General features: G+C 39.4%; 1 protein-coding gene across 5 annotated transcripts in view; it reads right to left on the bottom strand.

The window, feature by feature from the left end:
• Positions 1-16,190, bottom strand: part of CNNM2 (cyclin and CBS domain divalent metal cation transport mediator 2) — a 142,129-nt gene that overhangs the window by 44,212 nt on the left and 81,727 nt on the right. The window lies entirely within an intron of this gene.

Here is a 16,190-nt window from a genome sequence, read left to right as displayed (position 1 = left end):
AAACGAGTTGTTGTTTCTATGGCAACTATGATGAATCCTCTGGAAAGAATCAGCAAAAGCAGGTTGCTTAAAAAAATACTGGAGCTAACATAAAATTAAAAACTGAAAGTGAATTAGGAGTGGCCAAGAGAATTAGGACACGTGAGGAAAAATCTGGAAAGATTCTGCACTAGTACAGCTTCAAAAATGCTTGTATTGCTTGTCCACTTAAAAAGACAATTCAAGGGTGCCTGGGTGGCTCAGTTGGTTAAGCGACTGCCTTCGGCTCAGGTCATGATCCTGGAGTCCCGGGATCGAGTCCCGCATTGGGCTCCCTGCTCAGCAGGGAGTCTGCTTCTCCCTCTGACCCTCCCCCGTCTCATGCTCTATCTCATTCTCTCTCTCAAATAAATAAATAAAATCTTAAAAAAAAAAAGACAATTCAAGTGTAGAGAAGACTGAAAATTAAGAGAAGACAAATTATAGATGGGGTTCATACACCATTACAGGAAACACCAATCAGTGAACCCACACACAAAAGAAAATGCCTTGGATCTGTATCAAAAGAAGAGCAGTCCTATTTCCAATGCCTCCTGCAATAAACGGATTCAGGCAAAGAACATTAAAGGCTGCTTAAACCATTAAGGGAAAGGTTGGTGGAGAACAGAACATTCATGTGGTGCCAAAGCACTGCTCCGAGGATTACTGCTAATCCCAAAGAGGAAAACCGATGTTTACAATGGAGGCAACTGGCAGTCACCACCTTAATCAAGTGATCAAATTTAACATCAAGAGTGGAAAACCAGACTTTATGGGCTACCTGATGTGATGCGCTCTGAAGTACCTTTCATCCTCTGTAAAGTATTCCTGCCAAAAGTATTTAATCAAAAACTTGAATCTAATTTCCAGCGTATGGGGAATACAGGATAGAGAAATTAAATGTTATCGAGAGGAAATGATCATAGAAACCCCAAATCAAGGACACTACCAAAGAACTAGCCTGGTTTCTTTAAAAAGCTAATGTCATTATTAATTTTGTTTGGTGTTTTGTAACAACCAACTTGGTTACATTTTTTAGAGTTACCAGGGGGTGAAACAACAGGATGTCTTGAATTTGTTTTTAAAATATTCTAGTGAAGGGGCGCCTGGGTGGCTCAGTTGGTTATGCGGCTGTCTTTGGCTCGGGTCATGATCCCAGGGTCCTGGGATCAAGCCCCATGGTGGGCTCCCTGCTCAGTGGAGAGCCTGCTTCTCCCTCTCCCTCTGCCTGCTGCTCTGCCCACTTGTGTTCTTTGTCAAATAAATAAATAAAATCTTTTTTAAAAATTTAAAAAAATAAAATATCGTAGTGAAGAAAACAAGATAAATGAAGCAAATGTGGCAAAATTTTGATAGTCACTGAATTGGTGTTGGGTATATTGTGGTTCATTGTCTATTTTTTCTCCTTTTGTACATGTTTGAAACTTAGAAAAAATTGAAAACAGTCAATGTCAGGAAAAAGCTGGTTGGGAGAAGAGGGTTATTCTAGCTTAAAAGAGAAAAGAGAACAACCAAATCCAATACACAAATCTTGATTGAATCCTTGTCAGAAAAAAAAAAAAAACTATAATAGGGGTACCCGGCGGGCTCAGTTGGTGGAGCAGGGGACTCTTGACCTTGGGGTCATGAGTTCAAGCCCCACGTTGGGTATAGAGATTACTTAAAAATAAAAGCTAAAAAAAACAAAACAAAACCACTATAAACAACATTTTTAGGATTGACAATTAGAAAAATATGAGTATGGACTGGGTAGAAAAATGATTTTGGAGAACTATAAATTTCTTAATGATGATGGAATTAGGATTATGTAGAAGAAGTATGTTCAACATTTCAGGGTGAAATAGTTCAGGAAAAAACATTAAGAACTATCAAATCTAGGAGATAGGTATATGAATATTCATTATACTAGTCTTCCAACTTTTTTGCATTTTTGAACATTTTCATGATCAAAAGTTTTAAACAGTTTGTCAAATGACTGCCAACTTTTTAAAAAACCATATTTAAGGTAGGTCTAGGGGGTTTTTAAAAATTCCATCCTTCAGTTACCTTTAGCTGGTTCATTAAACAACAAAGTTAAGAGGGGAGAGGATCCAATGGTGTGTTGATAAATGTTTAACAACCAGCTCTCTGGAAAAAACAGCCCTGACTTGGAGCATTGGCCAGTTCCCACGGTGTAAATATTCCTACTACGACTGATTCCAAGTTACTAACACGATGTCACTGAACACAGAACTGGGAATAGAGAGTACCATCAGTCTTTCAAGCGGACAGGAGCTAGTTCCAACACACCACTGGATCCAGATCCTAACAGAGGGACATTTCAGCTGTCACAGGGGAGGAGGAGGAGATGGTCTGCAGAAAACAAAGAAGCAAAGTTAAAATCGGCTGACAAGGATGAAACAGAAAGACGTTTGAGCACAGAAGACAAAGCATGATAGACAAAAACAATTCCTCAAAGGATTGTTATGAAGATTAAATTACATATAAAATATTCAGCACAATGCTTGGCATACAATCCAAAGCTCAAAATAAGTATTCTTTAGTATTCTCAAATGAGAATACTAAAAGTGAAATGTATCATCCTATCTAAAAACCCAAACTGCTTCTTGCTGTGGAAGAGGGCATCATTAAAAGAGAGACCTGGAAGGTGTATAGACTTCCATCCCTATTTTTTTTTAAATGTTTATTTATTCATGAGAGTCAGAGAGAGAGAGAGAGAGAGAGAGAGGCAGAGGCAGAGGGAGAAGCAGGCTCCCCGCCTAGCGGGGAGCCCGATGCGGGACTTGATCCCAGGATCCTGGGATCATGACCCGAGCCGAAGGCAGACCCTTAACCATCTGAGCCACCCAGGCGCCCCTCCATCCCTATTTTTTAACCTCCCTTTAATAATTTTTTTTTTTAAGTGTTACACACAGTTTCGACAAGATGGCAAACTAGGATGGGCTTCCAACACAATTTTGGAGATTCCAGACAGGTTAATGAAACATAAAAGCTGTGGAAAAACATTAGGCAACAGGAGGCAGCCAGATCTCAGCTGGGAGGAGAGGCCCTTGCTGGCCCAGAGACAGGTGCCATGGAGAAGCCTGGGTACGGGAGCAGCTTCTTTAGAGGTGCTGCTTTCTCCAGATGGCCCCCACTGCTCACAGCACTCTGGCAGCACTGGTAGAGTGGTGTGCTCAAGTGGGCTGGGCTGGGGAGCAGTTAAATATAGGTACAGACAACTGCAAAGCCCGTTGTGTACCTTCCACTCCCTACCCACCCTCAGAGCCAAAGTAAGGGGATGGCTATCATCAGAGAAAGCACTCAGAGGCACAAGCTCGGGAGTCCAGGGATCCATCAACAGAGAAGACAGCTAATGCTCCAGAAGAAAAGGAACTCAGACAGAAGGATGAACTTATCCCAGGAGCATAACTGCTACAGAGAAAAACAACAAAATCAAACCATCTATAGCAACCAAAAATCAAGTTAATGGATCAGTACAGAAAAGAACAGATTGGCAAAGAGCTTCAAATAGGGCCCATACCTGGAAACATGTAACAAGAACAAGTGGCATTAAAGTAAGAACCAAGTACAAGTTCACGGTATGTGAATTCTAAGAGCTGAGGTAAAGAACCCAACAGCTGGGCTACACAGCAAAAGATCCAGTTAAGAAACTCTCCTAGAAGACAGGAGGAAGGGACAAAAAGATGGAGCATGTGAAGAAACATGAACAGGGAGAGGATTGTACTGGACGGGCCACTATAACTGTGTAATAGGAGGCCCTAGGGGTGGGGAGGGAGACAGGAGACGAGTATCTAATGAAACAGTAACTGACAAGTTAAAGAGATGTAGGACTTTGGATTGAAAGGATTCAAAAAACAGAAAATTGGGGGATGGGTTTTGCAACTAGTTACAGTGTAATGAAATGAAAGAATAACAAAAAGAAAGAAAAACCAAGAATTTTTAGAAAAAGTAAATCGTTTATAAAGGATAACCAAGAATCAGACCGACTCCAGAAGGCTCAAAGGCAATGCTGGTTCTAAGAAATTGATGGATATTTTCAATGGGCGGGGGGGGGGGGGGGATTTCAAAATTTATACTTAAATTACCATTTAGAAACAAGGGTAAAATAAAGACATTTCGAGCATACAAGGCCTCAGAAGTTTTATCACACAGAGATCTTCTTAGAAATATTCTAGAGAGAAGAAATACCTATTTTGGAGTACACTAGAAAAATGGCAGGTAAGGGTAAGTAAATAGTGTATTAAGTTTACTATTGTCTAAATAAGGTCCAAAACAAAACAAAAAAGTAAATCCACAGCAGTTCCAGAATTGAAATTATTTAGAAATCAAAATACTTTTATTGGGTGGTGGGGGACATGGTGGGGAGGGGGTTGTAGAGAAGAAGGGGAGAACATCTAAGATACTTGTCTTTTTTGAAGTATGTCAGGGGCAATACATACATTTAAAGGTTTAAAATAGGAAGATTTTTCAATAGGAAAAACACAAGTATGTATATTATCAATTAGGAGTTAAGGACAACTACCAAAAGAATAATAGGGATGCCTGGGTGGCTCAGTCGGTTAAGCGTCTGACTCAATTTCGGGTATGTCATGATCTCGGGGTTGTGGGATGAGCCCCAAGTCAGGCTCTGTGTTTGGTGGGGAATCTGTTTGGGATTCTCTCTCTCCCTCTCCCTTTGCTCTTCCCCACCATGCACATGCTCGCTCTCTCATAATAAATAAAACTTAAAAAAGAAAAATAGAATGTGTAACTTTCGAACTAGAGAAATAATGGATTTATCCAATAGATGACAGGACACAGAGAAAGTAAAAGTCAAAAGAAAACTTGAAACAAAATGGATTAAACGGTCAAAATACAGAAATATTTTAGGACTGATATAACGGGTTGAGCTCACTGATATACTCAGAATGACTTCTAAACAAGATATAAGTAATATATACTCACTGTAGAGAAAACATGAGGAAGTTATTTGGAAAACAGTCTAATGAAGGAATTAAAAATCATCAATAATCTTACCTTTTAGACATTGTTTTCTACCAAAGTGTATGTATTACATTTTTCCACAAAAATACTTTTGCACATAGGTCTTAAAAATCTCTCATTTACCCAAAATATATAAAAACACTAATTCAAAGGATACACATACCTCTAGGTTTATAGCAGCATTTTCTACAATAACCAAATTATGGAAGCAGCCCAAGTGTCCACTGATAGATGAATGGATAAAGATGTGAGGTGTACACACACACACACACACACACACAGGAATATTATGCAGCCATCAAAAAGGATGACATCTTGCCATTTGCAACAACATGAAGCTAGAGAGTACAATGCTAAGCAAAATAAGTCAATCAGAGAAAGACAAATACCATATGATTTCACTCATATGTGGAATTTAAGAAAACAAGCAAAGGAAAAATAAGAGAAAGAGACACCAAAAAACAGATTCGGGCGCCTGGGTGGCTCAGTTGGTTAAGCGACTGCCTTCAGCTCAGGTCGTAATCCTGGAGTCCCTGGATCGAGTCCCGCATCCGGCTCCCTGCTCAGCAGGGAGCCTGCTTCTCCCTCTGACCCTCCCCCCTCTCATGTGCTCTCTCTCTTTCTGTCTCAAATAAATAAATAATCTTTAAAAAAAAAACACCAAAAAACAGATTCAACTCTAGAGAACAAACTGATGGTTACCAGAGGGGAGGTGGATGGGGGGATGGGTGAAATAGGTGATGGGGATGAAGGAGTACACTTGCCGTGATGAGCACCAGGTAATGGATGGAAGTATTGAATCACTGTATTATACACCTGAAACTATACTGTATGTTAACTATATTGGAATTAAAATTTAAAACTCTCTCCATATTAACGTGTAACCTTATGATTTTTAGTGGCTAAATAGTTCTATGTTGTATAGCCATAATTGTTATATATCCAATAGATGTAATTGTTACATAGCTGTTAGACATTTCAGTTCTTCCCAATGTTTCACCTTTCATGTAACATTTGATACTTCCCCCTAGTAAAACTACCCTTCCCAGACTGCCACCTCCACAGGATTTAGAGGAGGCTCACAGAGGTGACGCTGGGGTAAGGCTATCCCCTCCATCACTGGGCTCTCCCTATCTTCTCATCTGCTGGACAACTTCTGTTACCATATTAAAAGCCTGAAATACTTCCCACCTTTAAAATAAAAAAACTTCTCCAGATCCCCTCTTTCCGGCTATCACTCCATTTCTTTACTTTTCATGATAGCAAAACTCTTGAAAAAAATGATTCCCATCCACTTTCTCCATTTCTTCTTCAACATGTTCCAAATCAGTCTTGTCCAATGAAACCACTCATGAAGCTCTCCAGCGACCGCTCATTTAGTTTAATCCAATGATCAATTCTCAGCCCTCATCTTCTTTCTTGAAACAGTCTCTTCACTTGGCTTTCACCACACCTTCCTGGCTTTTCTCCTTAATCCTCATTCTCTTTTGCTAATTCCTCTCATTCCAGTGACCTCTTGAAGCCAGAGAACTCTTGATCTTCATTCTTAGATCTCTTCTCTCCTCCTTGGACACTAACTCATTTGAGTCATGATCCCATTTAGTCTCGAAGTTTTAAATATCATCTATATGCTGATGACCCCTATTTGTGTCTATCCCAATCACTCCTCTGCATTCCAGATTTACATATCCAAATGTCTACTTAACATCTCCACCAGGATGTCTACCAAGTATATCAAGCTTTTATAATTCTCAAAACCTGTTCCTCCTTTATTGGGGTAAGGGATGTATCAACATTCACCCAGTTGTTCAAACCAAAAACCTAGGCCTCATTCTTCTCTCTCACTTCCAGTCCTCTGAAAAATATCCAGAATTTGATCGGTTCTTACCACTTCTCACTCTACCCCCTTGGTCCAAGCCACCATTCTCTCTCACCTGAGTTGCTACAATGGCTTACTAACTGGGCTTTCTGCCTTACTCTTGCTTTCTATAATCAAGTCCTTGCAGAATCACCAAAGCAATACTTCAGAAAGAGACTAAGATTCTGTCACTTTCCTGCTCAAAATCGTCCAAAAACTCCATCACACCTAGAGTAAAAACAAATACCTTACCACAATCTGCAAGGCCTTACAGATCCCTGCTGATCTTTGGGATTTTATCCCCCACCATTCCTGGCCTGGCTTAACTTTCTCTAGACAGGTCTTGCTGATTCTTTAATGTGCCAAATATATTCCTATCCAAGGATCTCTGCTCTCCCTGCTTCCATTTGTGGACCATTGTACCCTAGATTTTCAGCTTACTTACTCCCCTACCTGTTTCAGGTCTCTGCTCAAATGTCACCTCCTCATGAGGCCTTCCCTGCCCCATCCTATCTAAAACAGCCCCTCCCTACCCCAGTCCATATGCCCTCTTTTTGTGCTGCACGGGGCACTTACCAGTATAGGATACTGTATTTCTCATTTATTTGCTTAGTCTGTTCTCCACTTAGCTACAGAATGGACCAAGGCAAGGACACGATCTTAGTGACACTATAGTCTCCATGCCTAGAACATTGTCTGGCACACAGTAGGAGCCTAATCTTCTTTGAGTAGCACTAACTGAACATCCATACGTAATTACACATCTGTCTTCTAAGGGCTAATGATCCATCTTATCCTACCCCTCGAAAAATCAAGCTACTCAGACAAGAACAAGGTAAAAAAAAATTACAAAGTATTTCAAACTTAACAGTATAATGGAAAATAAAACCTCCATCCATGTATGTACCACCCATTTTAAGGAATAAAATATATAGTTGAGTCCCATGAAGGCAACTTAATACCAGGTTTACAGAAAACCTGAAGGACAGGAAAGTGTTTTAGGATTCACCCATTATTTTCATCTGAAATAAATTTCCAAAACAGAAAATAAAAACAGAAACAAAATAAAATTTTCCAAAACAGAAAATAAAATTTTTGACAAAGCACTCTACTAAACAAAAAAAACCCATGGTGCAGTGAGATTCAAGTTTTGGGATGGAGAAAACACAAGGGAAGCAGCAAACACTAGCAAAATGGGCAGAAAGGAGAGACCTGGCGGGGTGGGTACACATGCGGTGACCCCAAGAGGAGCAAGGGAATGCGGGCAACTGGGTGCTCATCGCCTGTCTTCCCTACTCAACACGACTGCAAAAGGATTACAAACAAAGCCTGGATGAGGTGGCAGGTTCCAAGAAGGGACACATCCAATGACATCATAGGACGTTTAGAGAGTCCTAATGTAACCACCGAGTTTGGCCTGGCAGCATCCATCAAAGTTGGGAAGGAAATGTGGGATGTAGAGGACAGAGGAGCCGCAAGCTGGTGGCTAAGAAGTAGGAGACGCAAAGAAAGCTAAATGGGAGACAGATGGAAAATCTTTTCAATTAGAGTAATACTTCAAACACTTAATAAAGTTAAACTGGAAACACCATGACCCAATAAAAATGGATCTTTCGGAGCTTTATTAGCCTAAACCCCTTTCTAGGAATGGGACTACAGAGCAGTATCAGTAACACAACAGAACCATTTTGCACGTCGTCCAATCTCTATCCTGTCCGTACTACTCTGCCACGAAGCTACTCGCTTCTGAGAATATCAGATTCCAGTAAAGGGAGGGAAAAAAAAAAAAAAATCAAGATGGAAGTGGAATATCTTGTTTTTGCCAGAAAGTTTAGAAAGGAGCCAGTGTAAGGGCTAAATAGCAAATCTGACCATTCATTCTTTGAAAATTCATGAGTCTTAATGCTCCAAAGGGGGGAAATCTTCTGAACTATATGGTACCTGTGCTGAGGAGAGCAACCGGGGAGGTTCAAAGCCAGCCGGGCTTACCTAGCTGGCCTGGGGCCTTTTTCTCATTATTTCATCTACCTAGAGAGGCATCTTTCTCTTCATTCACACAAAGATACTGTTTGTCCTAGAGATGGTCTGTGGTAAAGGATTTCCGGGCACATGATTTTCCAACAATATTTATAAAAAATGTTATGTATTGGCCAACCCAAATTATAACATAGGGACTACTGGACAAAGTTCCACCCATGCAAATCAGACAGAAGATACAGCCCAGGTGAGGTTTGCAGAACCCGGTCATGTCTCAGGTAAAGCAGCTATGGTCAAAAACTGGGTAAGTACGACACACACAAAGAGGCGCAGGCTTAACAGCCCCATTACTATAAAGGGGTTTAGGCTAATGAAACAAGCCTGGGATTATTGATCCAGACCTGTATTTCCAACCTAGAACCCTACAGTAGTTTTAAAATGGTAATGACCTATTTTGGTTGTGTAGAGAAATTTGTAACCCTTGAATGAAGAGAGAGTAGTGAAATTTTTGTGTAAGTCATATTTATACAAAGGTAGTAATAACTTTTATAACCATTATGCTCATTAGTGTATGCTCCTAAAATGTTCAAAATTCTTGAGACTTAATAAAATCATACCCCCAAAACTTAGAAATTTGAAGTACTTGAAGAAACCAGATACATTAAGTTTCTAAGTATGGTTTGAAATGTTTAAGGAACTCTCCTCAAGGTCATAAATGGTATTAATACGAGAGTTTCCTCTGTTAAATGTAAAAGCATTTGAGCATTAATTTAAAAACTACCAAATGTTTTTAATATTAACAAAATATAGTAAAGCCACTAAAATATTTGTAGGGTATGGGTAAAGGTTTGAAGAATAATAAGCTTTTGAAGTCCTAATTTTAATAAGCTAAAGCCTAACCAAAACATAAGTAACTCACAGGGCTGTCTGGCATAACGCTATCAGACAGCCTACAAATTCTTGCCCTGCTAGCTCACTTTGGGCAACCTCCCTCAAGTTTTGTGCCTCAAGGTCTTTATTTGTAAAACCAAATAACAGTACTTACATCAAAGCCCTTGGGAGGATTGAGTTAATATATATAAAGCACTTAATTATGCAGATTTTAAGTTGCTCTATAAATATTAGCTATGATGCGGGGCACCTGAGTGGCTCAGTTGGTTAAGCGACTGCCTTCGGCTCAGGTCATGATCCTGGAGTCCCTGGATCGAGTCCCGCATCGGGCTCCCTGCTCAGCAGGGAGCCTGCTTCTCCCTCTGACCCTCCCCCCTCTCATGCTCTCTCTCATTCTCTCTCTCAAATAAATAAAATCTTTAAAAAAAAAAATATTAGCTATGATGCCTATCATCATCATTATTGACCATTATCACCTGACAAGACTATGAATGCCTTGAGGACAAGAACATGACCTATTTGTCTCTATATTCCTAGCATTTGGCACATTACCAGGTACCCAACAGGTACTCAAATATTGCCTGAATTTAACCAACTAATCTAAAATTCTAGCTATTAGGTTGTGGGTCGCAAGCTGTAATAAAGAGAACCAATGACAAATGACAGGAGCAAAGATAAAAGGGCCAATGAAAACAAAGCCCCCAAATTTTATCCAGTCAAAAAATATTGTTTCTTGGAATTTTTTTTAAAACTTATTCCAGGAGTTTCTCAAGGTCAAAATTATATTGAGAAGTTCAGTTGGGACTGGCTAGTGATCGCTGATCCAAATCTAGATCCCAGATCTAAAATTAGAGATTCAATAGAGAATTTGAGATTTCTCCCCAATAAATTCAATCTAACACAATTTACTGCAGAATTAATTACTTCAACTTTTTCCAACCACCAAAATTTGTTTCTGAACTAAAGTACAATACAGTCTTAACCCATTCAATCCGGGCACGCTTTTATTTTCCATTGCTCTTACATTTTCCAGTTTAGTCTCATTTGGGGTAATTACGAGTAGTCTAGATGGAAAAATTTCCTGGCAGGTTGTTCCACTCACAGCCATTTAGAAAGCGCTGCTTGCGTCAGACTCTTGTTTTCTGCTTGGATAAGGGGCTGTTACTTCAGACCCCAATTTTTCTTGGTGTCCCATAGTCACACTTCATTGAGCACACCCTGTGCTTTCTTCTACTAATAGCCTTTCAAAGCAAAAGGTTTTGTCTACCCACCAAGTTAGCAGATTCATCTTTCCTTAGAGGACTGAATAAGGCCAAAGGGGCTGTAATTCCATCAAGAGACATCACATGACTGCAGTAATAGTAACAGTAATTCACAATTATTGAGTGCCTGTGCATGCCAGGCACTGTTTATGTTTTTGTTTTGTTTTTTTTTTTAAGATTTTCGTTATTTAATAGAGAGAAAGAGCACAAGCAGGGGAGTGCAGGCAGAGGCAGAGAGAGAAGCAGGCTCCCCCTGAGAGGGAGCCTGATGTGGGACTCGATCCCAGGACTCTGGGATCATGACCTGAGCCGAAGGCAGTCGCTTAACCAACTGAGCCACCCAGGCGCCCTGTTTATGTATCTTATTTCATTATCCAAGAACCCCATGAAAAAAGATTAACTCCATTTTATAAGTCACAAAACGGAGACTTAAAAAGACCAATGAACATTCCCTGGGCATCTGTCCTCCCTTCCAAAGACTCTAGCTTCCAAAACAGTTTCCTCTTACAGAATAGGGCCTTCTGAACTACTGTCCTCATTTTCTAAATTAGGAAATTGAAGACCAAAGATCATATAGCTAAGAAGTATAGAGACAGACCTGAGTTCTAGTTCTGATTCCAAAATCCATATTGTTATTTTGCTATGTTATCTGTTTAATTTGGTAAGGTCTTTCTTAGAACTCTCTCTACTCCAAGCTAAGGATGGAAAAATCTGCCTGAAAAGACTATTTTGTATTGTATTTCTCTTCTCGTGTTTGAAGAAAGATGAGAGAAGGAAAGAGAAGAAAGGCTATGGTAACTCTTCTCTCCAAAATGGTCCTAAACTCTTATTTATAACAGCAGATGATACCAAACTGGCAAGAGTCACAGTGAAAGGTTAAATACTGAGCCCTTTGGCATCAGGGAAATCCAAATCAAAACCTCAATGAGATACCACCTCACACCAGTCAGAATGGCTAAAATTAACAAGTCAGGAAATGACAGATGTTGGTGGGGATGTGGAGAAAAGGGAACCCTCCTACACTGTTGATGGGAATGCAAGCTGGTGCAGCCACTCTGGAAAACAGTATGGAGGTTCCTCAAAAAGTTGAAAATAGAGCTACCATACGATCCAGCAATTGCACTACTGGGTATTTACCCCAAAGATACAAATGTAAGGATCCGAAGGGGTGTGTGCACCCCGATGTTTATAGCAGCAATGTCCATAATAGCCAAACTATGGAAAGAGCCAAGATGTCCGACAGATGAATGGATAAAGAAGATGTGGTATATATATACAATGGAATATTATGCAGCCATCAAAAGGAATGAGATCTTGCCATTTGCAATGACGTGTATGGAACTGGAGGGTATTATGTTGAGCGAAATAAGTCAATCAGAGAAAGGCATGTATCATATGACCTCACTGATATGAGGAATTCTTAATCTCAGGAAACAAACTGAGGGTTGCTGGAGTGGTGGGGGGTAGGAGGGATGGGGTGGCTGGGTGATAGACACTGGGGAGGGTATGTGCTATGGTGAGTGCTGTGAATTGTGTAAGACTGTTGAATCACAGACCTGTACCTCTGAAACAAATAATACATTATATGTTATAAAAAAAAAAAAAAAAGGGAAGAAGATAGCAGGAGGGGAAGATGAGGGGGGGGGTCAGAGGGGGAGACGAACCATAAGAGACTATGGACTCTGAGAAACAAACTGAGGGTTCTAGAGGGGAGGGGTGGGGGGATGGGCTAGCCTGCTGATGGGTATGAATGAGGACACACATACTGCATGGAGCACTGGGTGTTATATGTAAACAATGAATCATGGAACACTACATCAGAAACTAATGATGTAATGGTCATTAACATAATTTTAAAAAAATACTGAGCCCTTTCTGGAACATTTTCCAATGTTTTCAGAACTTCAGTAAACTGCCTGACTTGTAGGTAAGTAAATTCAACCATTTTTCTGTAGTTCACCTCAGTATTTTTTAAAAATACATGTATCACCTGGTCTTTTTCTCTTAAAGTCCAATTGCAACAAGTTATTCTAACCTGTATCACATGGTGGTCTTCTGAGCTCAGTTTGGATTGATGAACTTGCACTCACTTGTTTTTAGAGGTTCTTGCTCTATAATTTTTTTTTTTTTTTTTAAGGTAGGCTCCATGCCCAGTACAGACCCCAGCACCAGGCTTGAACTCAGGACCCTGAGATCAAGACCTAAGCTGAGATCAAGAGCTGAACATTCACCCGAGCCACCCAGGCACCCCTCTCATTCTATAATTCTTACTGGTAGGAAATATTGTCAAGACAAGACACAACCTACTATTCAATGTTCAATTTAACTCACTTTGAGTAAATTTATACCAGATTATTTCTTAGTAATGGTATCTTTAGCTAGATGTTTTGTTTAGCTATTTTTTAAAATGAGCTTAGAATTTAAAATGGTAACTTCAAGGAGCATTCATGTAGTATTTAGAAATTACTAAATTAAGTTAAATAATTTAACATCAACAACTAGAAAATATTAAAATACTCTTGGGTCTGAAACCTACAACTATACCTTGCAATCTAAATTTACACAGAAAAAGAGCAAAAGTATCCTCAAATTACAGCTTAAAACTGTATATAAAACTGAGCCCCAATAATGTCCTAATCATATAAATTAACATCTTCCTATCTCAGGAAAGTATGGAAATGAAATTTACTAAGCAAATAATTTACTTAGTATGAATTAATAGCAAAAATAAATTTACAAATCTACTAGGAACATTCAAATGAAAAAGGTTTAGTTTAATATACATTGCACCAAACTGCCTTCCAGAAAGAACACAAGACAAAGTCTATTTTTCTATAGCCAGAACACTGGATTTTGTCAATCTTCCCATTTCATTTCATGAAACAGATAAAACTGGTCTTGTTACATCCACTAGGTAAGATGTAACCGTTTTAGGTTTATTAACTACTGCTTTTCTTTTCTTTATACCCTCTTTTTCTACTGGTGTGCTTGTCTTTAAAAATTTGTTTAAAAGCACTTTATAAATTAAATATTTTGTGTATCATTTGTTTTGCAAATAGTTATTCCAATCTGGTTGCCTTTTAACGTAGTTTACGAGTCGTAGCCAAGTGTGTCAATCTTTATAAATTCTGGGTTTTATGTAATTTTAGAAGGGCCTTCTCCCATCAAGAATGGGAAGGGCATTTTTCCCACAGTGGGTCCATCTGGAATTTGTTCCAGCACAAGGAGCGGCACTGGCTTCTTCTGAAGGTCTTCTATGCCCCTAAATTCTAAAATTCTGCGGCAGGATGATCAAAACGTTAGCATGCCCCACTCATATATTTACTTTATAATCAAATTTAGTTAGTTGTCATTTGTTTTTCCCCAAGCAGGAATACTTTCATTTTAGCCCAAGTCATCCTTGTAACTATTTTAGCTATCCTTGGCCAACTCTATCACGTTTTTCCCAGATTGCACCCAAAACTAACACCGGGGCTGCAGATTTAACAATGTAAGATTTTAATACATGACGAGGATGGTGCCACTGCTAGGTTTCACATTCCCTAATGATGCCCAGTACTTTATCCAAACTATACTGAACCATTGTTTTTAGAATATGGTTTACAATAAATCTCAGCTCTTATTCCTGATCAGAAGTATACACTTTATCCTCATCCACACGAATCTCACTTGTCAGGGCTGATCACTCACGTGGGTACAAAAAATTCTTAAACATTGTCAATGATACCTAGGAAATTACAACATAAAATCTCTCATCTATCGTTGAAGGAAGTGTTAACTACTTTAACTTCATTGGAGGGCAATTTGACCAAATCTACCAAAACTGCAAATGCAAATATGCCTTGATTCAGCAATTCTACTTCTAGGAATTTATCCTACAGGTAAACTTAATACAAGTGCAAAAAGGTGTAAACAGGGAATTCTTTGTGTCATTATTAATAGTAAAAAGTTTGTAAGCAAGTATCCATAATAGAAAGGTAAACCAATTAGGATACATCCATACAATAAATACTGTGCAACAGCAACAACAAAAAAACCATGAGGATGTTCTTTTTGTACCAATACAAAACTCTAAGACACACTATGAGGGAAAAAAGCAAGGCATAGCAACGTGCATACAACACAGTATCATATGTAATAAAAAGGGACATAACACACATTTGTGTGTTTATGGAAGGATATATAAGAATTAATAGCGTTGGTTGCCTCCAGGGAGAGAGTACTGGCAGCAGGAGAAAGGAATTTCATTACATACATTAAAAGTTTTATATACTGTGAATGTATTGCCTATGCAAAACAAAAAACAGTAACATTTACCAGTTGTTTTTCAATGTTCTTTTTAAATTTATTTTTACTTGACAGTAAGTAGGCTTTTCATAACCTCTCTTTGGCTTAAAGTAGCTTATTTTACTTTGCTTAATACAAGCATTCCGTGGCCATCGGCAAAGAGGAGATACCTATTGACCCACATCTTTTCTAAGTATGTGCAAATATGAACTAGCGGTCTGCCAGCTGCCAAGCACTCTACTGGATATTAAGACATAAGATATATGGTCTCTGCTCAAAGCTATGTCACTATTATAATTTTAAAAAGGAAAACAGCTTTTCACTCGATTACAAAAAATATAAGCTCATTGCTTAAAAAAATGGAAAACAAAATGAAAACCATGTTTAATCCCACTATGAAGGACAATTATTAGCATTTCATGTTTATCTTTCCAAAGTTTTTTTTTTTCAGTTTACCTTTTTTTTTATTTACATTATCTCTGCGCACAACGTAGGGCTCAAATTCATGACCCTGAGATCAACAGTCGCATGCTCTTCCGACTGAGTCAGCCAGGTACCCCCATATATTTTTTACAAAAAAACGTGAAGGGGCACCTGGGTGGCTCAGTTGGTTAACCATCTGGCTCTTTGTTTCTGCTAAGGTCATGTTCTCAGGGTTGTGGGATCAAGCCCGGCCTCCCCGCGCAGCACAGAGTCCCCTTGAGAGATTCTCTCCCTCCCTCCCTCCCTCTCCGCCCCTCCCCCAACTCCTAGGCTTCACACACTCTCTCGCTCATAAATAAAACCTTTAAAAAAGTGGGGCGCCTGGGTGGCTAAGTCAGTAAGCGTCTGCCTTCAGCTCAGGTCATGATCCCAGGGTCCTGGGATCAAGCCCCACATCGGGCTCCCTGCTCAGGGGGAAGCCTCCTTCT

Source organism: Mirounga leonina, unplaced genomic scaffold, assembly GCF_011800145.1.
Source record: "Mirounga leonina isolate KUSES-001 unplaced genomic scaffold, KU_Mleo_1.0 Mir_114, whole genome shotgun sequence".
NCBI classification, from domain to species: Eukaryota; Metazoa; Chordata; class Mammalia; order Carnivora; family Phocidae; genus Mirounga; species Mirounga leonina.
Note: the sequence above shows the minus strand (reverse complement) of the source record. Positions and strands in the feature narration are given on the sequence as shown.